General features: G+C 41.5%; 2 protein-coding genes across 2 annotated transcripts in view; both read right to left on the bottom strand.

The window, feature by feature from the left end:
• The window catches only part of si:ch211-137a8.4 (retinitis pigmentosa 1-like 1 protein), a 35485-nt gene extending 33619 nt beyond the window's left edge, over positions 1 to 1866 (bottom strand). Inside the window, exon 1 of the mRNA XM_051399648.1 lies at positions 1634 to 1866. The gene's annotated coding sequence lies outside the window, so the exon portion shown is untranslated. The remainder of the gene's footprint in view (positions 1 to 1633) is intronic.
• The window catches only part of capns1b (calpain, small subunit 1 b), a 161682-nt gene that overhangs the window by 72024 nt on the left and 65360 nt on the right, over positions 1 to 24298 (bottom strand). The window lies entirely within an intron of this gene.

The following is a 24298-nucleotide window of genomic DNA, read 5'->3' on the forward strand; positions in this document are numbered from 1 at the left end:
TTTTACTTCATCAGCCGGTTAATCGAACCCAATCGATCGATTTAAAGCAGTTTTTTACATCAGCGTGAACAATGGACTGACTGTGTGTGTGTGTGTGTGTGTGTGTGTGTGTGTGTGTGTGTGTGTTCAATGATCAGTTCAATCATCAATCAGCCGATATGGGGGGCAATAATCAATGGAGGCAAAAAGAGCAGCGAGTGAAGGGGTTCAACGAAAACAACAACAACAACAACAACAACAACCAGAGAGAGAGAGAGAGAGAGAGAGAGAGAGAGAGAGAGACTGTGAATTCCTCATTGAGCAAAACAAGTGAAGCGCCAAATTCCCAACAAGCAGCCTCGTTGTCTATTGTGGGGGGGGGAGAGGGAGGAATCCTCCCCCCTCCACCTCTCAGTCACTGCAGACCATAATAATAATAACAATAATAACAACAATAATAATAATAATAACAATAATAGTAATGAGGATGAGGATGATGATGATGAGGATGAACTGTGGAGCTGCAGTGATGAAGCTGTTTGTGCTCTCTCTCTCTCTCTCTCTCTCTCTCTCTCTCTCTCTTTAACTTTAACGGTCGTTGATCGATCTCTGGTTAATCGATAGGAATCGGTTGTTTTGATGTTTTCTTTGTGTTGTCGGTGTAAACACTGAAGCTCTGCCCGCCATGTGCGTGCGCTTTTACACGCGCTTCATCGAAAATGGCTGAGACCCCCTCCCCTCTCTCCTCTCCCTCCTCTTCCTCACCCCCCTCAACCCCATTTCATCCCCTCTCTCTCTCTCTCTCTCTCTCTCTCTCTCTCTGCGCGCGCATTGTGTAATATCCTCCGGTTTTATTGCTGTTTATTGTTGTTATTGTTGTCGAGGCGCATAAACAACTTCCTCTGGATGTTTATGTGTTTTTTGTTTGTTTTTTTTTTTTTTTTGGGGGGGGGTATTTTATCCTCCACGCACGCGGACAGATGACACACATGTCAGCTGCACGTTAACCGTACAGACCCGCGCGCCTCTCCGCGGCTCCATGTGACACTGAGACAGAACCCACTTGTCCGGAATAACGCGCAGAAAATGCGTAAAAATGCGCAAATGTTCCCGCTGTTGCTCCAGAAGCTGCGCACAGAGCCGGAGTGTGATTGATCCGGGCCATGTGAGTGACCCCCCCCTCCATCGATATTAAACCACTACATATTGATGGTTTTAATATTTTGCATCCAGAAGCAGACGGTTTTATCTGGGGGGGGGGGGCACGGCGCGCAACGCCGCCACACAACAGCCCCGCTCATTGTCCCCCTCCGCCGCCGCCGGAGACCCTCCAACCGCGACAAAAAACAAGCCCCCTTCTCCTGCAACAGGACCCCCCCACTCTCAGCCGCCTCCTCCTGCAACCAGCAGGTTCATTTGACCGTAATTACCCGCCAGCTAATCGCCATTAAACGCATTCCCGCGACCTGTAGATCGACGGGAGCAAATAAAACCTGAGAGAATAAACCAGCAACCAACCCCCCCAACCGCCCTCTCTCTCTCCCTCTCTCTGCTCTCTCTTCACACACACCTCCCCAACCAAAGCATCGGAGGCGAGAGATGGATGCAAACAGCAGGTGAGATGGACAGAAAAAGAGAAATAAAAGAAACAAACCTCCGTTCGTGCGCGTAAATCCGTTTCCAAAAGCGCGTGGAGAGAAAGGTAATAAGCTTGTTGTGTTGGACGGGAAAAGACGCTGCCGGGGCTAAATCCTCCCAACCATCCTCCCTCTCTCTCTCTCTCTCTCTCTCTCTCTCTCTCTACGTCTGTGTCTAGGTCTCTCTCTCACTGTCTGTCTCTCTCTCTCTCTCTCTCTCCCTCTTGCTCCTTTGCGCGTCTGCGTCTCTCTCTCTCTCTCTCTCTCTCTCTCCTCAGCCAATTGTGTGAGATGAAATTGGCGCGAGGGGTCGCGCAACGGGACGCTGGCAGGTCCTCACACGCACGCGCGCCCTTACCAACACACACACACACGCACAGGACGCCTTCCACCTCGCTTACTCCCCTATGGTTGCCCCTAGCAACCACAAAGACCCACCCACCACCCTCCTCCTCCTCCTCACCCACCCTCCCTAAAAATTTCATCCCCCAGTGAAGAGGGTTTAGAGAAGGGGAGAAAAATTATCTTCTTCTGGGGGTTAATTTACTCGCTGGAGGACTGAGCGCGAGAGGTTTTCATATGAGGAGTGTGTGTGTGTGTGTGTGTGTGTGTGTGTGTGAAGGGGGAGATGGGTGAGAGATATAGACAAACAGTAAGAAAGAGAGAGAGAGAGAGAGAGAGAGAGAGAGGTCTGGGCGCCAACAGCTTACAACTCTCCCTGTGGTGGCTGCTCCATTCACGTTTCAGGCATTGTTTAGTGCCAGTGTGTGTGTGTGTGTGTGTGTGTGTGTGTGTGTGTGTGGAAGGCAGGAGAACAATGGGGGCAAAGCATCAGGGCGAGCAGTAAGAGGGGGGGAGGATGAAGGAGGAGGAGGAGCACCCCCCCCCTCCTCTTCCTCCTTCTTTCAACCACTCAGAGCGAACGGAGAGAAGATGGAGACGTTCACGCTGAGCCGGCTAAATTCAAACCGATCCTCCGTTCGCTGGAGATTCATCCAACTTCTTTAAAGTTCAGATATTATTGTGATATATTGTTTCCATCGTTAACAATTTATGCTCCAATATGTCACAAAAACTGTGTTTTTATATTAAAATCCAATCATTGTGTCTTCCTGTCAAACACAATGTGACGCGTGTTTACGTCAGCATGAACTAACTGATTTCAACCAATAATATCCTCACATTCACCCGTCAATCAGTCTTCAGCTGTCAGCCACACAGAAGATTTCCAGATGGACTTGTTGCTAAAAAGAAGCTAACTGTCGCCAACAGTAATGCAGCTAACGTAAATCTGCGAAGGCAAACAGCTCTGATTTCTCTTTCACCTGAACTTTACGTTGTTTTTCTGTTTTTTCGTTTTTTGTCTTTTCAACCGGTTGAGTAACTCCGGATGCCGCTACATCTACGTCGTCAAACTACCTGAAAATGTTGATATACAACATACAAATAATCTGCTTGGAACAACAACGTGTGTCTGATAGGCTAAAAAAAAACTATAATCTCCACATTAAAATCAATAAACCTATAAATACTCCTTCTTTAGAAATTCCATAATCTATGAAATATACAGATTCTTTTACATTTTCCTGCACAATCATCATTCAAACTGAACTGAAACAGGTTTGAGCGAGAGACAAAGAGGAGAGAGAGAGAGAGAGAGAGAGAGAGAGAGAGAGAGAGAGGGAGAGAGAGAGGGACAGAGAGGGAGAGAGAGAGAGAGACAGAGAGAGAGAGAGGGACAGAGAGGGAGAGAGAGAGAGAGAGAGAGAGAGAGGGACAGAGAGGGAGAGAGAGAGAGAGAGAGAGAGAGAGAGAGAGAGAGAGAGAGAGAGAGAGAGAGGGACAGAGAGGGAGAGAGAGAGAGAGAGAGAGAGAGAGAGAGAGACAGAGAGAGAGAGAGGGGACAGAGAGGGAGAGAGAGAGAGAGAGAGGGACAGAGAGAGAGAGAGAGAGAGAGAGAGAGGGGGGGGAGGGAGAGGGATGTCTGAAGTCTGATTCTGATGATGATTCAACCCGACAACCAGCAGCCTCCTGATTCCTCCTCTGTTCTCCCGAGAGGACGATAATGATGGAGTGAGTAAAGCAGGAGATGAGGAGACGTTTTCGTACCTGATATCTTTACATTCTGTTTGTCTGATTTCTCCATAAAATCCAGTTTCACCCAAAATCTCTGATAAAGTTGTGTGTTTGTACTAGCTAGCTAACTAATGAATCTGCGCTCTGTGTCGCTAAAAGTTGAAGTTAGTTCATGCTTACGTGAGCACGCGTCCATTTGTTTTACAGGAAGACAAAATGATCAAATGTTGATATAAAAATACAAAGAAATTGAGTTTTTGTTAATTATCTTTAAATGTGGGAACAATATAACCGAGGACGTGATCTTAAAGGGTTAAAAAACACTTTTTCAACTGGACTAACTGTAAATTGAATTCAAAGCCTCTAATTTCCACATTAAAATCTTTAAAAAGTCCTTCTACCTCATAAAAATCCCATAATCTATTAAATATGCTAATTGGATTCATTTCTAAAGCTTTGCAGGCCCATGATCTGGTGACATCTGGAGGGTTGTAGGCCTGAATCCCTGCACCAACTGCTTAAAAGATCCACTGTCCATGTGCTTTTGAGCAAAGCACCAAACCTCCTCCTGTAGATCTGCTCAGTAACAGGTTGATATGTCCTGCCCGCAAGAAAAAAAAAGGTTAATCAAAGCCGTTCAATTTCTACCTTTTTAAAGACGACATAAAATCCTCCGCCGGCCGATACGTGTGAAGGGGAGTCGGGCGAGTTTTAGTTCATCGAGTCCGTCGTATTAAGAAAAGAGAAAAGAAAAACCTCCAGCTGTAATTCAGCGGCAGGAGTGCTGAGTCAGACTCGTTTCTGCTCCACATCACCGCTGGACCGACTGCAGATCACTCCATATGCTCACCTAATGAGGCTTTGAGACCAGGAACACCTACACACACACACACACACACACATATATATGCACTCATACTGTACGTTAGCTGTGCTGCTTTCGTTTTCAGTGAATCAGATTATTATTTTCTATATTTATCAATTATTCTTTTAGTGTAGTTTTGTTTTCTCAAAGTCCAAGGTCTTTAAATGTCTTGTCTTATTCAGTCTAAAGCTCCAGTGTGAAACATTGAGGAAGATTGTCTGAAATATTATATAATATTCACAGGTATGTTTTAATCACCTGGAAATAAGAATCATTGTGTTTTTGTTACCTTAGAATGAGACGTTTTAATCTACAGAGAGAGCGGGTCCTCTTCTGGTGGAGTCCGCCATGTTGAACCACCATGTTGTAAAGTAGCCCGAACGGACAAACCAAATACTGGATCCAGAGAGGGGTGTTTTTTCTGTGTGTTTTACAACCTGGAACTACACTAAATCCTACACATTGGACCTTTGATATGAAATAAAAGCAGGAAATTTCCACATTCAAGATGCTGAAAGAGCATTTTCTTCCATTTTTGCATAAAAAATTACTTTAACAATTTAATCGAAGTAGTCTAGTAGATTATTTTTCTGTCAGGCACGGTGGTTCAGAGGTTAGCACTGTTGCCCCACAGTAACCCTGAAAGTCCACCGGTCACGGCTTTAAGACGTCGTGTCTACGACACGGTTTGGCTCCAATGATCTGCACATCTTCATCAAATGCCTGTCCGACATTGTTGACTTTTATTTTGAAAATGGCCCGGATTCTCACTGTTGTTTCTGTGTCTGACTGGTGAGTGGGCCACGGACCCGATCAGCTCTGGTGGAATTTGAGCGTGAGAAGATCTTGGGTTCGAATCCCGGCTGGGGCAGGGCCTTTCTGTTTGGAGTTTGCGTTGGTTTCCTCCACCATCATAACACGTATGTTTGGTAATTCTCCAGTCGACGCCTTTGACCACGAACCCTGGTTTAGATCTGGAGCCAGTCCCTCTGCTCCGAGTTCTTAGGATGGGTCACATGCAGAGAATAAAACCCTGTTTGGGAGCAGAGCCACAATAAAAACACAGAGTTCTTCTGAAATATGCACGCTAGTCTGTTCAGATCATCACTAACTAGCCAGGAAGTTGGCATTTTTAGGGAATATTATAATACGGCCTTTGAGGTTGGAGCTGGAAGGTTGTGTTTGGTGAGATTTGAACTGGTGGAACTTGTTAGGACAGATACACAGCCGGGCAGTAAGCTGTGTCTGAGAAAATGACTTCAGGGGAAAGAAAGTCCCTGAGGTGTTTATATATTTGTAATGAAGTTGGTTTGTTTGAGGTCGAGGTTTGATTTTAATTCCCTGGGGATTGTGTTATTGTAGGCCAGAGAGAGTGACTGGAAAAACTTCATCTGACTCGGAAAGGTTTACAAAGACTGCTGTTTGTGTTAATTACTGTGATTGCAGATTTCAGCATGAACTGATAGAAGAAGAGGAGGAAGCAGTGGCGGTGAAGGTCTTTATTGGACAAATCTCCAACAGGTAAGAAACATTTCTAACCGGAAAAGCTACTAAATGTAGATAATATAGTTTATATAGTCTGTTGAGGTAACAACACACTGCAAATTGGTCCCAAGTCAAGACTGACAAGTCCTAATTCAAGCCCCAAACTTGGAGTTTTAAGTCCTAAGCAAGTCATAAAATGTAATGCTGGAAACTGAGAGTCCGCTGGAGCTTGTAGAGTCACTAGAAGCACATTCATGACATTCTATAAGCTAGCTAGAAGTTAAGCTGTCTTTTCAGATTTTGTCCAAAGTCATGAAATCTAGAGTCTACCTCTTCCAAGAGTTGCACTTTGCCGCTCTTTACTGCTGGTTCTGCACCTTCCTACACACTTCATGTACTTTTGCGAGGCAAAACATGGCACTGACACGATATTATCGAGGCTATCCCAGCTACGTTTTGATCCCATAGTTTAGAAACCCAGACTCTGATCCACCAGTGGAGAATGGACTCTCCCACTTTGACCTTTTAATGGACACTGGAGCGTCTCACTTTTTGGCCCTGCAGTGAAAACCAGAGCGTACGTCTTTCTGGCCTCGTAGTGGAAACCAGACTAATGAGTGTGCTGTTGAAGGCTAATTAGGCTCCACGGCTGAAAGTGGCTGTAATTTCGCACACGCACGCAACTCGTAGGAAGCTTTGGGGCAAAGTTGACAAACATGCCAACATGGTTTCATCTTTAATTCCCTCTCAAGTCGCTCTCTCTATCTTATTTCCCTCTCATTTGACCTCCGCACCCATTCCTTTAACATCCAGTCACTTGTGAAAACAGCCTTTATTTTCCTGCAGAAGCTGAATGATAACGTAGGAATATATCTATCCATCCATCTATCTAGACAAAGAGAACAAACACACACTCGTACCACCACATGCACACAAGCGCTAACTCAGACATACACAGTCCAATGTCGTCTGGATGTCACCAGACAGAGAGGTGTCTAGAGAGAGAGAGTCCTCTGCCTCTGGTGACAGCAGTGTGAGAGTAATCAGCCACACAGGCCGAGTACAAAAAAACCCAACAGAGGATGCAGAGCGACAGGGAAAAAACAGCAAGACAGAAGGCAAGACAGAGGAAGAAATGAGACAGAGAAAGTGCCAGACAGCGGCATAAAAAGAGAGGGAGAGAAAGTGAGAACGAGGGGGTAATGAAAGAGAGAGTTTGCCTGAGGACAGAGCGACAAGCCTTGGCATGCCTGGCTAAAGCAGGGGCTGCTGGGCAATAAATAACAGTCATTAGGGTGTCAGACAGACAAGAGGAAAAGAGATGGATACACCAGACAGACAGACAGAGAGACAGACAGACAGATACAGACAGACAGATAAACAGACGGATGTTAGGGATAGAAAATGGTGATAAGCTTTGTGTTGGGGAGAGTATATATATATAATAAATGGTGTTAAAGATAGTGAGCTGGTATTACAGTGTTGAGTGAAAAGGGATTGTAAATGGCTTTTGGGTTGTGTATAATAATATATATTTGCCAATAGTAAAGTGATCTGGTAAATGGCAATGGGGATGCCAAATGGTGTGAGAGCTCATAAATTATAACTGACGCTAAATTGACTTCGGGAGATGAGTTAGTTAGGATGGGTTTATGGTGTTATGAGTGATAAAATGGTGCCGGGGATAGCAAACAGTGTCAGGGATAGTGAGCCGATATAGAAAATAATATTATAAATGGTTAAGGCCTTGGGGATTGTAAATGGCTTTGGTACGACTTTGTGGGCTGGGGATAGCAAATGATGTCAGGGATAGTAAATAGTTCAGTAGGCATCCACAATGGTATTAAAGATGGTAAATGTGGGATAAATAATGCTGTTAAAAGGTGGTATTATGTGATAATAAATGGGGCTTAGTGACTGAAAGTGATCTTAAAAATGGTAAATGGCAATTGGGATACCAAATGGTGTTAGGGCTCATGAATGGTAATTGACAGATTGGGTTGGGATGATGAATTGAACTAGGGAGAAGAGTTGTTTGGGGGTCATTTAACTGGTAAATAATATTGGGGATAGTACATTTTTAACAATATGTATTTGTTGGGGATACCAAATGGTAAATGTGTTTTGGTAATAAGCATTGTAGAATAGTAAAATAAGAATAGTCTGTGGTAAATGGCGATGGGCGTACCCAATAGTAAAGTGATCTAGTAAATGGCAATGGGGATGCCAAATAGTGTTAGGGCTCATAAATGGTAACTGGCAGGTTGGGTTGGGATGGTGCATTGAATTAGGGAAAACAGTTGTTGTTGGGTCAGCGTTATAGGTATTTGATGATAAATGGTGCTGGGGACAACAAATGTTTTTTTGGCTTAGAGTAACTAGTAAATGGTGTTGGGGATAGTAAATTGTTAATATGTGTTTGTGAGGAATACAAAATGTTAAATGTGTTTGGTTAATAAGGATTGTAGAATAGTAAAATAAGAATATTACAGGGATAGAAAGCTTATAAATGGTAAAATGGCAACGGGGATACCCAATAGTGTTGTTGGTGTTGAGTTAACAGGACTAATAAATGTTGGGTATATTAAATGCTGGGAATAGTTCATGTATATCTGTAAGCAGTGTTAAGGATAGTAAATGCTGTTGGGGATACGAATAGATGGTAACTATATTAAACAAATTGGCTGCTCGCTCACTAGCCCTGCCATGCACTAGTAGCTTGTGAAAATGGGCCAAATTTATCATAATTTGACCTGATTTCTCTTGGCTGCCATGTTAAAAAAAAAAAAAAAAAGTCTTTTGCTAAGGGGTAATGGGAGCGAGGTTTTACTGATTAAATACCAGTGAATTTGTCTTCAGAGCATGTACCTACACCCACTGAGGGAGAGGGATTTGAGGGGGGATAGTGAAGTATGTATAATCTAATCTAATTATAGAGCTAAAAACGTTGCATCTACTCTGATCAGGTGGACCTATCAGCTGTAAAACATTAGCAGTGTTTCCATCCAAATGTATCGCAATTTTTCACAGAATTTAAGGTAATTAAGCAAAAGAAAATGTGAATGTATGTTTGTTACCATCCAGAACCGATATGCAGTTATTGGGAGTTGGTTCATTAAGATAAGCAGTGATTAAAAAGTGCCAGAAGAAGCTTAAATGGTGAAAAACAGGGTGGGAAATATGATATTTCTGTTAGTTTTATGTGCCAACTTAAATGTTCAGATTCAGATAAAGTGTTTCCGACTCCCATAAAGCGTCTATTTCAGAAAAATAACACAAAAACACTTCAATAAAAATGTTTTGCAAAATTGATTTAGCCATTTCCGTCCAACCTTTCTATTGCGATACTGTTCATTGGTGCCTTCTAAACTGTAAATGATTCATATTAGCATTTTTAAATCACTTCCACATGAAATGGAGATCAACCACCATTTCCTGCTGTCTATCTTCAACTGTCCGTCAAATAAAGGCATTAAGAAACCAAAAAAGGGAGGAGGTTATTAATCTTGACTTTAATTTCATGGTCGTGGTTAAAAGAAAACCTGCTTGGTTAAGTTCAGATAGCTTTAAGAATAAGACAGTAAAGTTATGGATTATAATTTCTGCTGCACAATATATATATTATACCCTCATATCTTTGCTCCATACTTTAAAATCCTCTTATCTGAAAACAGAAAATCCTTTCCACCGCTCCTCTTATTCTCCTCCTTTCTCCCCCAATGCTGCTTGACCATCAGCTGTCAAAATGTGGCCTTTTTTTAATTGTACTTAAACAGTGAAATACATTAAAAACATAACTTATAAAGCCGGGATCAGATCAATAACCTTCCTTCACACACAGTGATATTATTTACCTTATGGATCATTTATACATTATAACAAATACTGTTAATATTGTGATTATTTTGGAATAAATACCACATTCATACTTCTAATACTTAGTGGGGAGGCTGTTGTTTTACAGTGTTCATATGTAAAACATATATTCAATATATAAATATATAATATAACATATAATATATAAAAAAAACTTTAAAAACATGAAAAAATTCATAAAATTACAAAAATATCCTGTGAATTCACGTTAATATAAAATGTGAAAAAATACTGAATCATAAAATTAATGCTTATTTAAAGAAAATGTCCTTTTTTCACCATAAAACATTAAAATACATTTGCAAATTTATTTTCGCAGATATTTTATAAAAGTTTATTTAATAAAAAGTATTTGTTGTGTAATTTTACATGGATTTGTTTGTTAATTGACAGATATTTTGTATAATTCTGGAAGTTTTCACCACAGAAACACTGAATAAATGTTGTTTATCAGTGTATAAGCATTGGTAAACTGTCCAAATACAGTTGTTATCAGTGTAAACAGCAATAATTACTGTAATCTCACAGATAATGACTTTTATTACAGTTATATAACTTTTAAAATTCAGATTAAAATAATAAAAATCTAATAACAGCACTCTGCTGTAAATGTAAGTCTGATTATTTGTATTATAGCAGAGTTCACCTGCATTTATAGATCACTGCATTGTTTTTACAGTGTAAATATCTTTAATTAAACATTAAAAGGACAAAAAAAATTATTTATTAAAAGATTTTATGTAAAATTAAATAAATATATTTTAATTATAGAAAATTACTGTATTTATTTTACAATTTTCTTCCTTTACAGTGTACGTTTGTACAATTTTATGTGCATCTACTATAACATGCGTTTTTCAACCGGTCCTTGAATGCACCGTGTTCCTTCAGTCTGTATATGTGTGTGTGTGTGTGTGTGTACATACAGCCTTTGTGTGCCTCTTCATGCTAAGCTACATGGGTGAGTAAGCATGTGTGTGTGTGTGTGTGTGTGTGTGTGTGAGTGTGAGTGTGAGTGTGTGTGTGTGTACTCGTGAGTAAGCTTATGTATATGTCATGGGTTAAGGGATGTGTGCGTGTGTGTGTGTGTGTGTGTGTGTGTGTGTGTGTGAGTGTGAGTGTGAGTGTGTGTATGTGTGTGTGTGTATGAGTGTGTGTGTGTGTGTGTGTGTGTGTGTGTGTGTGTGTACTCGTGAGTAAGCTTATGTATATGTCATGGGTTAAGGGATGTGTGTGTGTGTTGTATCAGGCTCTCAGCACTACCTGTCAAATTAATTTCCCGCTCACCCATCCCCGCTTGCTTATTTTCGGACGTGTGGCGTGCCCGTGCGGCGGCGTGCGGCTCCGGCGGCCAATCGGGACGCAGTTTGGAGCCTCAGCTGGTAGCAAGCTGCTTCGTGATTGGCCAAGGCGAGCGGGCTATAAGTGGAGGAGTTTATCTGGGATTAACTTCGATATCTAATCAATGTTGACTGGTGGAATAACAGAGGGAGGAAGAGAGGAGGGGGAGAGGAGGGGAGAGGAGGGGAGAGGGGAGAAAGACAGGGAAGAAGAAAATGGCAAAAGGAGGAGTGAGTGAGGGGGAGAGAGGGGAAGGGGGGAAGAAATGAGGAGAAAAGGAGGTGAAAATGTGTGAAAGTGGTGGAAAAATGTGTGTGAGAAAGAGAGAGAATAATTCGACCTGAAGGGAAATGAAAGCATGAAAAGGAAGAGGAGGAGAGGGTGTGAGAGGGAAAGAGGGAAAAAAGGAGGGCAGGAAGAAGGGGAGTTGGTGGGAGGCAAAGAGGAAGATGGAGATGGACAAATGGGAGGAGAAGGGAGTTCGAAGGAGGAAGAAGAAGGAGAAAGGGAAGAGGAGGAGTTAGGAAGTGAGGCGTGAATTAAAGGTAGATGAGTGGAAACAGGGAGAAGGAGCAAGAGGAGGAGAGAGGCAAAAGGAAGGAAGGATGGAGGAGAACAAGAAGAGAGTAGTAAAGAAGACAGAGGAAGGAGGAGGAGGAATCATGAGAGGAAGGGTAGAGGAGAAGGGATGAGCTGCAGAGGAGGGGGGACAATGAGAGGAGGAAGATGAGGGGAGAAGAGGGAGAAAGTAGAGAGGAAAAGAGGAAGAGGATGGAGGAGATAGAGGAGCAGGTAAGGGAGGAGGAAAAGAGGAAGGGAGTAACAGAAAACAAGTACAGGTGGAAGAATAATACGAGGAGGAGGGGTGAATTAAAGGTAGACGAGGAGTGAAAACGGGGACGTGAGGAAGAGGAGGAGAGAGGCTGAAGGAAGGAAGGATGACATGAAGGAGGAGGAAGATGAGGAGAATTGAGAGGGAGAACCTACAGAGGAGGAGGGAAGTGAAGAAGAGGGAGGAGGAGTTAGAGGAGGAGCAGGTCTCCTTTCAGTGGTTGTGCTCTGATGCGTGTCAGCGTCCTCCAACCCCCCATTCATGAAATAAAGCCTGTGTGTGTGTGTGTGTGTGTGTGTGTGTGTGTGTGTGTGTGTGTGGTGTGTGTCATTGTCACCCTGAACCACTCGCTGGAACTAAAGACTGAAAACAACAGTATGACTCATCACACACACACACAGAAACACACACACACACACACAAAAACACACACACACACACACACACACAACAAAAACAACACACACACACACACACACACACACACACACACACCACACACACACACACACTCAGAGGGGTGAGGTAATAGCAGTGAAACCAAATGAAGACTGGAAACGACAGAAACTCAAACAGACTTTAGTTCGTTGAACTTTTAATGAACTTTTTTAAACATTTAAAGTTTCTGTAAAAAAAAAAAAAGATTCTTAAAGAAGTTAAAACAACTTGTTTTTGCTAAATTAGTCTCGTTTGTCTAAAAAGAAACATTAACTACCTAATAATTAACATTGTCGTAAAATAAGAAACTGTATCTAACTTTGTCTTAATAAGATCTTACAGCTGATATTGAGCTCGATTTAACAATGATTAGATAATCTCCCAGCAGAGGAACCAGATGTCCTTATTTTAAGAGTAAAACCACTCAAACTTCTCAGTTTAAGAGAAAGTCGTCGTGTCCCAGTGTTGGAAATGAAGAAGCTGAAAATTATAAAGATAAAAATGTTTCTGGAGCTATAAATTTAAGACAAAGTCACTGATTTTTTATTGGAATTTCTGCTAAAATTAGCTTTCAGATAACTCGCGAGCTGGTTTCTCTGTAATAAAGCACTAACTGGTGTTTGTGTTTGTGTTGTTTGTGGTCCTGACTCCTAGGATCATAAAATTACTGAACTGAAGTACAAATGACGTCTCTTTTTCTGACACAACTCACTTTCTTGTGCAATTGCACTGCAAAAAAACCCTCAAAAAGCCTGAAATCAGACACTTATGTTGCAACAATCCAAAGAAAGTGCCTACAACCAGACTGTGGCTGAGTGCTCTGATGCACCGATCACGTGTCTGTTTCCTGTTTGTCTGCCCCCTCAAATAGGCCAAAAAAACCCTTAATTTTGCAGCGATTTATTGTTGAAACAGCGGTAAAAGTTGCAGCAGTTTACCTCCAGATAACAGAGGATAAAAACGAGTGGATTCTGGTTTCTGTGCAGCGTCTTGAACTCATGCATCGATCCATCAAACAGTCTCGATCTCGCACTTAATCTCCTTTCCAGTTCCAGACAATGACACTGAAACCGTATCAATCAACTCTGTGGGGCAGATTCTTGTTCATTTTTCACTAATTTGTCCCTAAAAGTCCTCAAAGAATCTGCCCACTCAGGAGGTTTTTCTTTCCCATGAGGTGTTATTGTGTTTCGCTGTGAGCTTTATTAAAATAAAAGCCATTGAGTCGAACTGATCTGAGGGGAGAGAGGATAAAGTATGGTGCTGACACATCCTGCCTGACGAGAACGAGCGAGAGAGCCTGAAAGAGATAGAGAGAGAGAGAGTCTCTCTTTTTAGTCCATTTGGGTAACTGCTCTCTCCACGCCACATTAATCTGTGTAATTAGGTTTGAGGCTAGTTTTCCTCTCCTCTTCCTCTCCTCTTCCTCTCCTCTCTGTTCACATCCACTCTCCACCTTCTCCTATCCATCACCTTTACTCTCTCCTCCGTCGTTCGCTTCCTTTTCTTCATCCCCGTCTTTCCATCGACTCCGGCCTCTCTTTTTCTTTCTGTGAATCTCTCCAGCGCCGTTCGACCTGAGTTTAATTATTCATGTTGGAGAGAAACAAGGAACAAGAGTCCACAGCCACTGCCAAGCTGCTCTGAGTTAAATGATAACGTCAGCATGCTAACACGGAGATGTTCAGCAGGTTTAATGTTTAGCACGAAGACCTGAATGCTAACTAGCTCTAAACACTGTATAGTACCACTGATGGGGTTGTCGTTAGTTTTGCAGGTCTTAAAGCAAATTATTGGAGACATTTTGACCTGATGATGGCGCTAGAGGAACATTTAAGGGATCAACAAATGGATTATATCCAACCCAGACTCTGATACTTGCCGTCAAAGTCCAGTGATGCGGTTTAAAGAGCAAGAAAGTCCACATACGGAGGTGTTGGGGTGGATCGATGGCTCTAAAAAACATGGGAAGACGGCTGTTAGTGTCCTGTGTGAAACCAAAAGTGACCAAACTGCGACACAGCTTTAATCAGAATCAAGCTTTATATTGAAAGTCTTTCATTGCACGTGACCACTGAGCTGAGAATGTGTTGTACGATTCATCCCGAGGGGGGACGAGTGTGGGAACCAAACCAAATGTCAACATAAGAAAGTCAACGAACATGGCTGTATGTCTCCGATGTCACCAGTTGATCACTCGCAGCCATTGTTGTCAGTTGCGAACCCAAATGTCATTCATTCTGGTTCATTCTGGGTGTAGCTGAAGTGCCAGCAGAGTTTGATAGGGCAAGAAAACAACTCTCTTTACTCCTTGAACCTGGATTAAGTGGCGAGTTTAAGATTAATATTTGATTATATATTACTTGTGTCATTAGTAGTGCTGATCTCACTGAGAATCAACTGTAAACCTTGCCGTAGAATGAGCCCTTGTGGGAGCGAGTCCTCTTCTAAAGAGGCCTCCATGTTCCTACAGTGGCCCAGAACGGACAAACCAAACTCTAGATCGGGACTTTTTCTGGGGGGTTTTATTTGCGAGTTTCGAGGCCACCATAGTTTCTCCTACACACTTGGAAGGCTGAGCTGTTTGCAATCTCCAGCTGAAACTACTAGATGCTACTAAATCCTTCACACTGGACCTTTCAACTGTACAATAGCTTGTTTCCAATGACTGTATTTCTGGAGAAAAGTTGCGGGTTTTCCCATTGACTTTAATACAGTCAGACGGTTCTTTGAGTTCTTTTGAGCTAGCATCTACTAGCTCTATACTCTATGAACTGCAACTTAGCAGCATACTTTCTATTTTTTTAGTTTTCTTTTAAGTCTTCTTGTTTACATATTTGTTATTGTCATATTATTATCTATATCTATATTTTTTATTGTTTTATTGTGTTTTATTGGCGTTCTGTGCCTCTTTTACAGACGTGTCAACTCTGCTTGTTTTAAATGTGCCGTATGAATAAACTTGATTTGATTTTGATTTGATTTAGTCGTTGCAGTTTGGTGAACGCCAGGAAGAAGGAGGTCAGTCCTGGTTGCTGTATGAAATCAGTCACATGAGGATGTTTTGATTGATGCAGTCATTTTCCTCACTGGAGTGACGGAAGGAAACATTTCCAGAATTTCTAAGTAGATTCTCATCTGATTTCAACTTGCACAAGAAAATCTGGTTCTGACATTTAAAATGCACAATGAAAAAGGGGGAATAATTTACTGTTTGTCTGCATGTTTTTCTCTCCCTCCATTTCTCATTGTCTTCATCTCTCTGTCATTCTCGATATCTCTCTGTGCCCTATCTTTCTGTGTTGCTGATTCATGGCAGAGCTGCAGGCGCTGACATGACAGTCAGTCTGGTAGCACTCAGACACAAGTCCTGCTGGCTGCTCAGCCACTGTGTGTCTGTGTTTTATCTGTGCTGACTAGCCCTGTCTGCTGTCCTTCTCCTCTTTGGGTCACATCCCCCCAAACAGCCTCGGCAGGAGGACAAACCAGGACAAACCAGTTACAGACAGAAAATAAGAAAATTTGTTTCTTTGTCAAATAATGAACGTAGAGATGTAAAATGTGTTTTTTATTGATGTAGAAACCCAGGTGGTAACAATGATCGGACTAGCAGTCTAACCCTTTCATTGCATAAAAATAGGTCTACATTAAAGATGAACATTAAGATATGAGGGTTGGTCAGTCGATTTATGTTCCAGTCCTCACCTATGGCCATTAGCTTATTGACTAAGTGAATTAGGTAATGGATACCAGCCAAAATGAGTTTCCTTTATGAGGCAGTGGGGCATACACTGTACGATGTGAGCTAGTTTCTGACCCGATTATTGAGCCGCGCAATTCATTTTAGAGTCGAATTTCAGTTTCGTTTGCCGAGCAGTGTACAGGAGGGAGCGGGGACCCATCAACTGCTCCTAAACTGCCACAAACAGCCGCCAGACATCCAAAGTTGAGTTATTATTACCTACCTATTATCCTTACCTCTTCCAATCCACACTGTCTTTCAGAGGCTGTAGCGGGCTCCATTTTAAAGGTGGTATAATGTGAAACTAGATGAGCTAACGCATCCATTGGTACCAACCATACCATGCTAGCATGTCGGGAAGGGAGCTAAATAACGCTCCAAAGAAAGGCAAAATTTTGGCAATGGAAAAACTGGTGTGGCCATTTTCAAAGAGATCCCTTGATCTCTGAATGAAAATGGGTTTTATGGGTATCGATGAGTCTCCCCATTACAAACATTCCCACTTTATGCTATTCCCATGCAGTTTTGGGCAAAAACCATGCATTTTCATGCATGTGGCATACATGCATACCGGGTTCCTTAAACAGTATTGGAATTGAAGAAATTAGGAATAACTGGAAAGCTGAAACACATATTTGATGCTGCCCCTGCATGATTTACTGCCCCTCTTGTGTCACCTCCAAAGTTTGGACAATCGGCACACAGGATGGTAAAGATGATGACGGCAGAAACGTTTTCTGCTCTTAATTGATGTAACAAATCACTCAGAGTGTTTATAAATCAGAGTCAGAGACAATGCTGTTGGTCAACAGAGGAAGGTACATTTGGGTGTCGTCTACATAACTCTGATAGTTTGTTATTATTTGGTATAATGTGGCCGAATGGAAGAGTGTAAATATTAAATAGAAGAGGATCAACAATGATTGAGCCTTGGGGAACACCACACATCATCTGGGTTGAGTCAGATGCAGAATTACCAATTGAGACAAAATAGTTCCTGTCCTGAAGATGTAAGGAGGCATAAGATTTGACGGAAGCCTAATCCAGTTTTCCAGTCTGTCAAGTCTACATTCATTAAATTGTATAACTCCATATCTCTGGTTTGATCGTAACAGTTTGTATTCACTCTTCAGGACAAAGAAAATGTTGGCTAACAGAGAAAGGTAAATTTGGGTGTCATCTGCATAATTTTGAATGGAAGAGTGTAAATATTAAATAGAAGAAGACTCGCAGAACCCTACATAAAATAGTTCCTAGCTTCTTGAATAATAGCTACTTGAACGACTTTAGCGCTGTGCCAGAGAGCCTAACCCGGTTTTCCAGTCTGTCCAGTAGAACTGTATTGTCAGCGATGTCTAAAGGCAGTACTGAGATCTAATAACATAGCCAACATGTTGCTAACACGGGACAACAATGTCCGAACACGGAGCGATTGTGGAACCAACACAGAGACACAAACACTATTCATTCTCTCTCTCTCTCTGCTCTGACAAAGCCTCTCTCACCCCCTCTCTCTCTCTCTCTCTCCCTCCCTCTACTCCCTCTCTCCATAATCCCATTATGTGTAGCGATGACCTGTCAGTGTCAATCTGTGTTGTTGTCATGCCAACCTCCTGCCGTGGGCTGGCCCCCGGGCACTCGGCCAATGGGAGTCTTCCCTGATGATTAGCTGGCGGAGATCTCGTTAGGTGGCCCCGCCCACTCCAGGGTAGATACAGCGGGAGGATTGAGGGGGGAGGGAGGGGAACAGAAAAGAACAGAAGGATTTTCAGGTGATGTAATACACCTTCTGGCGGCCATATTGGGGCTCCTGATTGGAAACGAACATCCAGAGCGAACTTCTGTCTGTAGGGAACTTTAAGGTTAAATGTTTATTATCAACACTTCAAATTATCCGAGTCTTTTTGGTGTTTATAGTAGTTTAAATTGTGTTAAATAACCCACCACCCCCCGCTCCATTCCCTAGTACCCAAGCTGCTATTATCAATCAATCATTTTTTCTTTTTCAACTTTATTTGTACAGCATCTTTTTATACAGTTTAGTGCAGTTCAAAGTGCTTCAGAGGTGGTTGACAAGGCGATAATAAGACATAATGGAATAAAAACGAACTAAGGTACATTTATATAAAGGTATAACAATAGTATTTGATAAAAACTACATAAAATAAATTAAGAAAGCAGAAATAACAAAACAAAGGAGCTAGATTGCGTCCAGACCCGACCCAGGAGTATAACCAATCATTTTTCATTGGTTGTAGGTTTTTCCAGCAGTGATTCCCAACCTTTTTCCTTAAAAGACCCCTTTTCTATCATTTAGTAAACTGACTCAGAGTTCATTGTACAGTTTTTAATATAATATTAAATATCCATAAAATATGTCACTGACAGTGAACTCAGTAACTGCATGAAGTTTGTGTAAAACGAGTGATTTGGATGAATTTTGAGCAGATTATTTCCTGTTTAGGGAACATTTTTATACAATTCTCTGTCTGTATTCTGTATTTATTTTAATAAGTTTAACAATCATACAGACCTAATAGGCTTCTGTCAAATTCAGTTTATCTAATCAATAATTTTGAGGGTTTATCAAAAATATGCCTAATGTAAAATAACGTGTAAATGATCATAAAATATATATATATTTTTTACATAAGACAGTTACTATTTATTTAATAGATTGAACTGTTAAATTCAAGTTTAATACTGTTAATACATTTCTAAAATTATGTAAAATTAGTGACATTAACAGTAAAAACAAGTATTCCTCCTGTTATTTTGTTTTCACAACACAAACATTGAATAAATGTTGTTTATCAGTGTATATGCATTGGTAAACTGTCCAAATACAGATTTTATCAGTGAAAACAGCAATAATTACTGTAATTTCACAGATAATGACTTTTATTAAAATTACAGTAGATTGTATCATAGCAGTGTTTGCCTGTATTTATAGGTCACTTAATTGTTTTTACGTAAATATTAAAAAGGCAACAGAATTACACAAGATTTGCTGCCAAAAACTGTATTTCAATTATGGAAAATGACTGTATTCTTGTTATTCTACTGTGTTTCTTTGAGAGCTCTATTTTATGTTGGCATATTGCAGTGATGAACTTTGAGTTGTGCCTAATAAGTTGTACCTGATTTATATGACCGTTTTTCTCCACCTTTATCCTCGGCTCCTGTAAACTCTCTGATCCCGGTTCACCTTCACTCTTCACCTCCTGACCTCTGTAGGTCGGTGAAGATCTTGTGCAAACGTTTCAAATACTGCAGTTCCTCTGTGTGTTAACCTGTAGTAAACTCGGTGGCACTAACCCCTCGGTGGCTCAGGAGGGGGTCGTTGTCTGCTATAAATGGCTCTGGATGTGTTAATCTGGCCAGAGGGCTGAGGCCTGAGTGTAGCACAGAAGACGAGCAGCCCTTTTATACCAACATGCTTCAGATGCATCGACATTCCCGTTGTACCATCGCAGCTTCACTCAAGCCCTACACACATAACCAAAACACCCGAGTCGACCCAGCTTAAGCTTTTAGCTACGTAGCAACGTGCGCTTATGGTCGAGTAAAATTAGTAAAGGAAAACATTTGACAGTAACTATAACAGTAACTGTAGCACTAACTCTAACAAAACTATAACAATACCTATAACAGTAACTATAACAGTAACTGTAGCACTAACTCTAACAAAACTATAACAATACCTATAACAGTAACTATAACAGTAACTGTAGCACTAATTCTAACAAAACTATAACAATACCTATAACAGTAACTATAACAGTAACAATAACAACAACAATGTGAGCATCCACACTGATAAACGATCACATTGTGTAAACAGTGGCCCCAATGCTCTGCGCTCTTGCTGGATGGAAAATGTATATTGATGAGCTGTTATGTTACAGAAGGATCTGGGTTGACAAAGTTCTTTAAGGACGAGAGGAGTTAGGAGGAAACAATCAGCAGCTGGAAATACTCCATTACAAACTGTATTTTAATCCTCAATAAGTCTGAATTTTGGGGAGAAAAAAAACACACAATTACTAATTTTGTGATGAAATAATATAACTAGTGTTGTAACTAATTACTGTAAGCGTGGAGTAATAAGTAAAGTGAGTAATATATTACATTTTTTTGGGTAACCCCAGATGACTGTGGCTGGCAGAAGAAGGCTGTTGTTGTTCTCGTGGATAGCGTAAACAAAGTCTGTTAGCGCGCCAGCAGTCAGCTGTACACATCAGACTAAAGGCCGCTGGAAGCTAATCTGATGGCAGTAAACTTGGCCTGGTACACTGCCACTGACAGGACAGCCGGGCAGATTTAGAAGCCAAACCAGGACGGGACACTGAGCCTGGATGCTGGCTGAATAGTGAAGCTCAGCAGTAAAGTAAAACATCACTTTTTAAGTCAATATGTGAGATTTCCTTTGTTTTATGAAAATCTCAAAATTGAAGGTTTGTAGAGCATATTTAGAGGCAGAGAGAGACATTATCTCTTTCTTCCTTGCAAACAAACTTAAAATATAACAAACATGTGCGGAAATCTGACAGGAGAAACCTGCTCTGAACAGCTGCTCTTTCTCTTTAACTCATTTAAGACGGCCTGAATATCAGCATCTCGCTCTAAACTCACTTATCCCGACTGCGGTCAGCTAATTCGAGTCAGGCTAACCACACTCACGTAATAAGGTTTCTGTAAGATAAAAACGCCAAACAAAACTTGCTGTGAATAAAAACTGTGACTGATAAATGATTGCATGCAACTGTTCACTTGACTGTTTGTTATATTGGTCTAAACATGTATAATTCAACAAAGTTGGCAGACAAAACTGTGATTCATACGGACAAATAATCAATAATCTACTTTGTTTTTTAAATACATGGATCAGTTTAAAGTGTTTTTATCACATAGATCTTGTGCTATAAGCCTCCTATCATTCAGTTTCTGTACCAACAACAACAAAAACAACTAGTGTTTGTTCTATAGCAATATGCTAGGTAACCCAACAAGCTATTGTTAGTAAGCGCTAGATAACTAGTTAGCTGATTTACACCAATCGTTAGTTTGCTCAACTTAGCAGAACTAGTTAGTTAACACAACTTTATAACTGCATTCAGTGATTTTGGTGTGTGTGACACAGCTAATGTGACGCTGCCTCCATTGATTGATGATGCACTGAAGCAAAAACTGCGAAAGCTGGCGATTAATGAGTGAAAAACATCTTGCGAGGGGTCCCTTTAACGGCGTTTGCCAGCAGCCTGAGTGCGTTCAGACCAAACGGAGCCACGGGTTTGATGCCGACGGGGTCAGATTCCTGCAACACAGCTTTTTAAAAGTTACCAATCGGTGGCCTCTCCTCACACCGTCGGAGAACACAGATTCATTCAGTCGCTTCAGCTCCTACTGAGATCTGTCCCAGAGAGACAGACCTACTGCTGAGTGTACAGTACACACACACACACACACACACACACACACACACACACACACACAGCTCTATATTCTGTTCAACTGGGACAGTGAGGTCTTAACTAGTCTGGCCTAAAAACACTGTTTTCTCTCTTTCTCGGCTCCTCTTCACAGCTCTCTTTTTCTTTTCATCTCGCTGAGCGAAGCTGTGAGATCTGACAGCTCCAAGTGTGTTACACACTCCAGTGTGTATGTGTGTGTGTGTGTGTGTGTGTGTGTGTGTGTGTGTGTGTGTAGTCTGGTGGGTTTTACACTGCCAAACTGACAACGCTTTGGTAGTGAGGGGATTTGGATGGTATTAGTATATTTGTGCAAAGTGAAGACACTTTGTATACATTGGTAATATTGTGGACATTTTGGGTGGTCCACACTGGTCTTTGTAGTGAGAACGCGTTGGGTTTTACACTGCCAAACTGAGGACATTTGGCAAAGTGAGGACATGGTGAAGTCAGTATATGTTGGTGACATTTTGGACATTTCTGATGGTCTGGACTTCTTCAAGGGGGCTCTCTGAGGGCTAGGATTTGGTTATAGGGTTTTGGTTTTGGCAAAATTAGGACATTTTGGTGAAATTAGTATATGTTTTTGCAAAGTAAGGAGATGAGAATGGGGATATTTTGACATTTTGGGTGGTCCACACTGGTCTTTGTAGTGAGAACACATTGGGTTTTACACTGCCAAACTGAGGACATTTTGGCAAACTGAGGACATTTTGGCAAAGTGGGGACATGGCGAAGTCAGTATATGTTGGTGACATTTTTCACTTCTTCAAAGGGGCTCTCTGAGGGCTAGGATTTGGTTAAAGCGTTTTGGTTTTGCTAAAGTGAGGACATCTTGGTGAAATTGGTACATGAGGATATTTTGGACATTTCTGATGGTGTACACTGGTCTGGGTTGCACACTGCCACACTGACCTGACTGACCTTTTGGTGAAATTAGTATATTTTTGCAAAGAGGACATGGTGAAGGGGTTAGTATATGTTGGTGAGTTTTGGATATTTTGGTAAAATTATAACATTTCCAAATGTATTTATTGTTTTTTTTATCCTAATTAGCAGATAAAACCAGGTTCAACAGGTCAAACCAACCAACTCCTGAGGGAATTATCCGTCCCTTTAGCCACTAAACGCTCCGCTTCGTCCACCAGCTCGTCTCTAACGGCGTCTGTCTGCTGGTCGCTGCTGAGCCGGTAGAGTACGGTGAGGTGTTAGTGAACCAGAACAGGACAGGCTGCACAGATCAACAATGAGCTGAAACCATTCTCAAGCTGAATAATAAACTGTCCCTTATCCGAGGCTTGTTTTCATGAGTGTGTGTGTGTGTGTGTGTTGTTCATGGTCCCTGGAGTGCACTCCACTAGTCAATAGAGAGCATAATATTGTGAGTTTACCCATAATGCCCCAGGGGACTGGCGGTTGAGTGAGCTCATTGCGGTTTGACTGGTGTAGTGAGTGGACACTTGGGACGAGAGAGACAGTCAGAGAGACACAGAGAGACATATATTTACAGTGTATGCTGAGTTAAGCTCTACTGAAAAAAGCCAAATACTCTGTAATGAGAAATATAATACATTTAGCGTTAATCGGGTAAACAAACACTGTACACAGAAATACTATAAGGTTACAGCTTTTATATCTCCAGAAAACTGTCTGCAGTTTATGAGCTGAGTAAAACAGAATCTCCTAAATTAAAACTGTTTTCATGTTTTAAAGGTAAAAAACAATGAAGTCAAAATACCCTTTATTCAAACACTTGATCAAAATGCTCCTTTAATTTAACTTGAGTACAGACGCCATCAAAAAGAGACTTTAACAGTGTGAGGTGGACGAGTCTCAATCCACTGACGTTATCAGTCTGTTCTGTTTTAAATCCTGTTCAACAAGGTCTTCTCAGCATTAAGTAGCTTGGTGTTTGCTGTACGCAGGGTCCACAAGTCCACAAACTAAACTTGCTAAAGGGGTTCAAAGCACTAAAGTAATGGTTTTTAGGCAGTTATTTATTATTATTTCACGACTTTTACTGTAAACCCCTCAGAAAAACACCAAACTTCTGGACCTTGGTGACCCGGCTAATGCTCTGCTAGCAGCTTATGAGGTTGAATTAAATGTCCCTTCAGGATTTGAGCATTCTGGCTGTAAAGAAACAATTAACTGGAGTTTGATTTGACGAATTGAAGCCTAGAGGAGAAAACAAACAGGAGTTTTTAATTCCTGAGCTCGTGCCTGAAATACAGAGCAGCTTTAACATCGACCTCCGCCCCAAAAGCAAAGCTTCACGCTACAACAGATCTTCACGTCCCTCCACCAGGTCCCGGCGCAGCCTCGTTTATCTCTCCGTCTTGACTTTTTAATTTCCACACACTGTCTTTGTGTTTGTTTAATCTCTTGGTTTCGAACTCTCGGGGGAGTCCAGGCTCGTCGCTGCTGTGCTTCCTCTCTCTCTCTCTCTCGCTGTGTTGAAACCCTGAAGTTTCACAAAGACACCAAACAGGTCGGGGATGAATGTTGGAGCTAGTACAGTCTGACTACGTTTATATTATTCCACGTTTGATAAGG

This window comes from Dicentrarchus labrax, unplaced genomic scaffold (assembly GCF_905237075.1).
Source record: "Dicentrarchus labrax unplaced genomic scaffold, dlabrax2021, whole genome shotgun sequence".
Taxonomy (NCBI): domain Eukaryota; kingdom Metazoa; phylum Chordata; class Actinopteri; family Moronidae; genus Dicentrarchus; species Dicentrarchus labrax.